This window comes from Tachysurus vachellii, chromosome 19 (assembly GCF_030014155.1).
Source record: "Tachysurus vachellii isolate PV-2020 chromosome 19, HZAU_Pvac_v1, whole genome shotgun sequence".
NCBI lineage: Eukaryota > Metazoa > Chordata > Actinopteri > Siluriformes > Bagridae > Tachysurus > Tachysurus vachellii.
Window position 1 is genome coordinate 13,169,977 of NC_083478.1, and position 6,000 is coordinate 13,175,976.

Sequence of the window (6,000 nt, forward strand, 5' to 3'; positions counted from 1 at the left end):
AAACACAAGCTAATCTAATACTACCAACAAATATATAACATATTTTGGGGAGGATTGTGTCAACTGTCAACGTGCAAAATGCAAAGCCTGAGAGTGTCCTAGATACATTAAACTTTTCACAAATTATTGCACTAAATCAAACAAATGAAATCTCTTTACTTACTTACACAAGTCCCACTATGCAATATCCTCAAAAATCAGCCTGACAATTTACTTTTATGCCAAAACACAGGGCAGAAACTGTATTAGATACAAGTCCAAGCGCTCAGCATGCTGCACTAAGCCACGCATTCTCTCTCTCTCCCTCTGTCTCTCTCACACACACACACCCACCCACACACCCACATGTATATGCCACACCATTTCAGCAAAGCACTAAAGGAGAGTCACTTAGATGTGTGTAAGCAAAGCCTCTCCCTAGGCTAGAAAGCTCACTATGCTGGGGACAAACATTCCAGCAAAGTCTGATCTTTTCAAAAGTCATTAAGGTATGGCACAGGAAGTGAGGACGGGAGTTCCTGACTTTTGTCTGTAGTAAATTCCAGTTATTATGAATGTAAAACAAATAAGAAGATAGAATTGCTAGTGTTACAGTGCTTTTGTCTTTTTTAGGATTAGAGTATAAATCCTCAGTAAAGTCTATCTAATGCTTTGTGATTTTCAGTAAACACTTTTAATCTGTTCCTTGGCTAATTATATTATTGCTTTCTTAAAAAGCATTTAATAGATATCATGTGTTTTTCAGGTTTTTTGTTGTTTATTTGTTTTTCTATCATGCGATTTGTCCCATCGATTTATATGGTGTACCAGATACAGCATGTCTGTTTATATTATGTATGTGGAAGTTGACCATTTACAAAAAGTTAAGGAACACTGTTTATCACATATGGCTGAACATGTGGTATGACTTTACTGTGATTACTGTGTAAATCCTGTTCAGTTCCTCTCAAAACAATACACCGGATACAATGGACCTAAAAAGTCAACACACCTGTAAGAAGGAGTTTTTATGAAAAAATGAAACTAAGACAAAAATCAGGTGAAATCCGAATGAAATCATTTTAGGAGATGAAAAAAAAATCACAATAACTGATCACATTAATGTGCTGAACGTTTATATATATATATATATATATATATATATATATATATATATATATATATACTTATATATACCCATTATATATATATATATATATATAATACCCCATTTATATATATATACATATATATATATATATATATATATATATATATATATATATATATATATATATATATATATATATATATATATATATATAAATGGGGTATGTAACTGTGCTCAGATCAAAAGTAATTATCATGTTCCTGTCATCAACGAAATGATTCTGATTAACTTCAAATAAAGATCAGCTCTTCTTGTAGTTTTATCCTTTTGCTGAAACAGTGGTTGGCAAAGAGCTTACAAAGCATGTACTCAAAGCGTGTACATATGCATTACAAAGCATAATCTCATTATTGAAAGTTGTCAGGAGAGGGTATTAAAGAATTTTCAAAACACTGACGTTACCAAGAACAGAACATCCTTCCAAAATTGACTAAACAAAATGTAAATTTATCAGGGTTGATGATAACAGACCTACAATAATATTAAAAGTGTTGTGGAAATATTTGGCTTTCACCAATTACAACAATCATGTCAAAACCAACGAACCATAAGTCAAATGTCACGGTAGGTTACTGTATGATGAGTCCATGTGAGAAATGTTTGATTTTAAGTCTTAAAGTTTCTAGTTTGTCAGAAACATGACAGCTTATCACCCAATGAACACCATGTAGATGAAGCACGGTGGTGGCAGCCTCATGCTATGGGGCTATTTCTCCTCAGATGGACCTGGGGCTCTAATGAATATTGAGTGAATCATGGATAGCTGAAAATGCAAATAAATTTTGACACACAACTTGCAGGTCTCTGCTAGATAGCTTAAGGTGAAAAAAATCCAATCAGCAAAGGAACAGCTTCAGAAGAAGATCAACATTTTAGAATAGCCCAGATCAGAGATATATCGAAAATCTGTGGAATAAAAGAGGGCTGTGCATCAGAGAGCCCCTCTTGAGCAGTTTTACAGGAAAGAGTGGAATAAAATTGCCAAATTAAACTGTGCTAAATTGGCAGACTCTTTCCAAGAAAGTTCAAGAAAGTGCTTTTATTAGTTAGAGATGGGCCACTTCACTGTAGGTGCTATCTGTTATTTACACCCAAATTATTTGTTTTTTCTTTAATTTCTGTTAGAAATAATACTAACACAGAGGTTGTGCTTGGATTGTTTTAATTAAAAGTAACTCTGAAAGTAATGTTGGGTTTTCCATGAGTACACAGAAATCTGGGCGTTCTCTTGCAATTGCATGATACATTAGAATAGCTATGTAAATACAATGAACTTCAAATCTTTAGAAATCTAAATCTAGAACAAATTAAATGCAATTAAAATCAGTAAATACTTTTAGCTAATTGGTGTGCTAGTGTCATTTAGGGAAGTCAGAATGAAATCTTTATCAGATATTAACGTGCTAGTCCTTTTCTGATGGTTATTCAAAAATAAATAAATAAACAAACAAACAAACAAACAAACAAACAAATAAATAAATAAATAAAATGTGTTCAGGAAAGCTTGTAGTTTTCAGAACTATGTCGCAAAACTACTATGAAATTATAACTGTATTATTATCAAAATCCATAAGTCATGAATCAGAGTATTTATGTAAATAATTGAAAGGATGTGAATTTAGGTTTGCTCATGAGAACAGTCTGTTCTTTAGAACTCTTGAGGTGAGTCAGCTTCTTTACTAAAATGTAATTGTTCTCACTGATAGGAGGTGCATTTTGAAGAAGAATAAGTGGTAAAGATGCCCTGACATGTCTAATAAACACCGAGGATTAACATGGGAATGTGGGTCTATCACTCCAAAGTGTAAAAAACAAACAAGTCAAAGCTAGTGTGACAAAACCAGGCTGATTACATAGCAGTTGGAACAAAGGATGTTTTCAAGAGACCCTAGGATGTTTGTGGATTAAGGCCTACCCTACAACCCTACTAATCATACAGTATATTAGAATACTGACACCAGAATAAACCATACAGAAAATTTGTAGTAAAAATAGGACAGTGGTAGACAAGGTCCTGTAACACATGGCATGTTTGGTAAAATAATAAAACGAATGATTCAACAATAAAAAGCATTTGATATGAGTCATAGAGAAACTGAGGAGAGTTCAAACCAGAGACACTTTCATTTTAGCAGCTTTGAATGAACATTTTATAGGACGTTTCTTGGTAGAAACCATTCTAGGCAGGTATAGTAGGTGCTCCATCCATATACATAATATACTGCACTTGAGACTAACTTACACACTATTGTTATTGAGGACGGTTTAAAATGCATTGCTGCTCCTGCATTTCTCTCAGTGGAAGGTAGGCAACCTTCTAAGTTTGTTATTGTGTATACATTTAGAGATATCTTCTCATGTTGCTGTGGAACAAGTTTTTGTATGTGATACTAAAAAATATTGTAAAAAAAAAAAAAATGAAGGTTTAGACAATTATTACATGCTATAACAGTGTCACGACTACTTTTAATACTTCTAGCTGTGTTGTAATGTTACTGTTGTATTGTGCAAGTGAGATTGTTGTTATAAAACAAACTCAGTAGTAAAGACATACCAGTTATGAAGACTTTGTGTAAAGCGTGTAATTCATTTGCTATGGATGCATGACATTTAAACCAGACTATCAAAAATCATTTTACTGTATATGCTATTTGAAAAGAAACATTTATTATCTTTACAATAAAATACATTCAAGACATCTACAATCAAATAGGCAGCGCTAAAACATACAAACAAGCTATTTATTCTAATCATTAATTATGTCAAATAAAAATGAATAGAACCTTCTAAAAATGGCAGTCCTTTTATTAACCTGCATCTTTTTAAAACCATACTACATACAAACATATACTGCATTAAAAACAGACATAAGGCATGCTCATAGTTGTCTAGGAAGCAGAAATTTAGCTGTGTTTGTCCCATATAAGCATTTAATCACAGAGACACTTTCATAAAAAAACACACACCCACACAGACACGTTTCTTTTCTTTTTCTTTTTTTTTTACCTAAAGAAACAGTACAAACAGGAGCTACATAATTTCACTGCATACATGAGTGTCACGCATGGAGTATGCGCTGAGACTTAATAATTATCTGGTGCACAAACATCTTAGCCGGATGTTTGTCTAGAATAATGACACGTGAGTGTATACTTTAAGAGCACACAAATACATTTGCACTTCAATGCACAAATGAACCTAAACTATGATCTAAACTTTAATATTATATGCCCCAAAATAACTATTAAACACATCACTATTTTTTAATGTATACTGATACATCAAGTTATGAATGTCAGTGGTTTTTCAGCAGGATCAATATTAATCTTTGACATATCCTCCTTAAGAAAAATAGCATTTTAAAGTAACAAATACACTATAAATAAAAATAACATAATAGAACAAATGAAAATTTAGTCTTCCATTAGAGAGACACTTTTATTAGAGAAAGTTCATTAAATACTCTTACCTTTAGCAGCTTCTTTCTCCCTGACACCTGCGTAATCGCTTACCGCTGTTTAATCTTGTGGTGAAAATAGACAAGCATGAACACAGCCATGAGAATTCCCAGAATTGAACGCAGCTACATCATAAAAAGCTGCTGACAGTCTGGAACCTGTAAAACCAGTGGGCTTGCACAAGGCTTGTGGAGGGAAAAAAAAAGGTATGTCAATTTACATTGTGTACGCCTCTGGCTCAAATATCAAAACGATTGAAAGGAGACAATATTGATTGTAGATATGGTATAGAATGTATACCATTCTTTAGATAAACACTTGAATTACTATATCTCTGGTTTGTCTAATGTTACTCTCATCAGATTAAAATGTAACATAGCTGTATTTTACTCTTTATTTACTGAATAAAACTTTCCATAACTGACAATTCAGAAATAATTATAAATATTTTAGTTCTAATAGTTCTAATGCAGAAAAAAATAAGTCTGAGACCGAATTATTTGGTGCAAATGTGTCTCGTAGGCAGTAGGAAACTATGCAAACATTAAGTGGACAAAAGAGCAGCAGTTAAACAGATGCTTAATATGTTAAACATACTGAAATCAATATACAGCATATAAACACACAAAAATCATTGATTGTGGCTACTGTGAGCTACTGCACCAGTCTCCTTACAGTACATATTTCTGGCACAGCACATTCCAGGTTATTCAAATAATTTTTTTAAAACTCACTGCACTTTCTTAGAAATTGCATATCAGTTTGTAGCACATGGGGTACAGAGAGAGAGAGAGAGAGAGAGAGAGAGAGAGAGAGAGAGAGAGAGAGATCAGTGTAGGCAGTGCAGCTTTTATGTGGATTCCTCCAATATTTGGGACATGTAAAAAAAGGACCTGAGGGCATCTTAAATTCCTCTAATGTGTCATTCAGAAAATCACTGGATGTCAGAACTCCTGCTTAATCACAATAAGCCTGAGAGTATAAGCAAATTGCTACTTAAGCACTTATCTCATATGTACAGAAAATAGTATTTTATTACTCAATATGCCACTTCACTTGAAACTCAAATGTTACAATTCACATGACAGCGACATACTGTAAAGCAATGTAAATTGTCAAAGCATGGCTGACTGAGCCAAAAGTCCAAGACATTGAGCGAGCTTGACACAGGTATCACTACTACAAGACAGAAATGTGTAAATATCTTCTTGTAATATGGTGTGAATTATGCCATTTTGGGGACTGTAACTGTAAATGAAATGATAAATGGTGTGCCGGAAGCCCTGCCTTCCAATCAAATACATTGCATTCAGAAAAAGCTTGGATAAGAAAACATCTCTTCAAATCAAGGATAAGAAATGAATAAATGAAAGATTAAGATGAGTCATGGGT

At 33.2% G+C, this 6,000-nt stretch overlaps 1 protein-coding gene across 4 annotated transcripts in view; it reads right to left on the bottom strand.

Annotated features, from left to right (window-relative positions):
• The window catches only part of chl1a (cell adhesion molecule L1-like a), a 45,264-nt gene extending 40,504 nt beyond the window's left edge, over window positions 1–4,760 (bottom strand). Inside the window, exon 1 of one of the 4 annotated variants that reach the window (XM_060893866.1) lies at window positions 4,620–4,760. The gene's annotated coding sequence lies outside the window, so the exon portion shown is untranslated. Of the gene's footprint in view, window positions 1–163; window positions 302–4,619 lie in introns of those variants that run through there. The other 3 variants (XM_060893869.1, XM_060893867.1, XM_060893868.1) reach the window with 3 other exon arrangements.
• Window positions 4,761–6,000: the final 1,240 nt, after the last annotated feature.